This window comes from Bison bison, unplaced genomic scaffold, assembly GCF_000754665.1.
Source record: "Bison bison bison isolate TAMUID 2011002044 unplaced genomic scaffold, Bison_UMD1.0 scf7180017864251, whole genome shotgun sequence".
NCBI lineage: Eukaryota > Metazoa > Chordata > Mammalia > Artiodactyla > Bovidae > Bison > Bison bison.
Window position 1 is genome coordinate 1160678 of NW_011494823.1, and position 729 is coordinate 1161406.

The following is a 729-nucleotide window of genomic DNA, read 5'->3' on the forward strand; positions in this document are numbered from 1 at the left end:
ATGGTTGGATGGCATCACCGACTCAATGGGCATGGGTTTGGGTGGACTCCGGGAGTTGGTGATGGACAGGGAGCGTACTGCAGTTCATGGGGTCGCAAAAAATCAGACACGACTGAGTGACTGAACTGAACTGAATTGGTTTTCTTCAAAAGTAATTGGAAATCTCAAAAATTATTTGGCATTTTAGAGCTGTGAAAAGGTGCTTTTTAAATGTGCCTAAGTCCAATGTTAAATTCACCCATTCCAGTCCATTTTAGTTTGCTGATTCCTAGAATATCGACGTTCACTCTTGCCATCTCCTGTTTGACCACTTCCAATTTGCCTTGATTCATGGACCTAACATTCCAGGTTCCTATGCAATATTGCTCTTTATAGCATCAGACCTTGCCTCTATTGCCAGTCACATCCACAGCTGGGTATTGTTTTTGCTTTGGCTCCATCCCTTCATTCTTTCTGGAGTTATTTCTCCACTGATCTCCAGGAGCATATTGGGCAACTACTGACCTGGGGAGTTCCTCTTTCAGTATCCTATCATTTTGCCTTTTCATACTGTTCATGGGGTTCTCAAGGCAAGAATACTGAAGTGGTTTGCCATTCCCTTCTCCAGTGGACCACATTCTGTCAGATCTCTCCACCATGACCCGTCCATCTTGGGTGGCCCCACACAGCATGGCTTAGTTTCATTGAGTTAGACAAGGCTGTGGTCTGTGTGATCAGATTGGCTAGTTT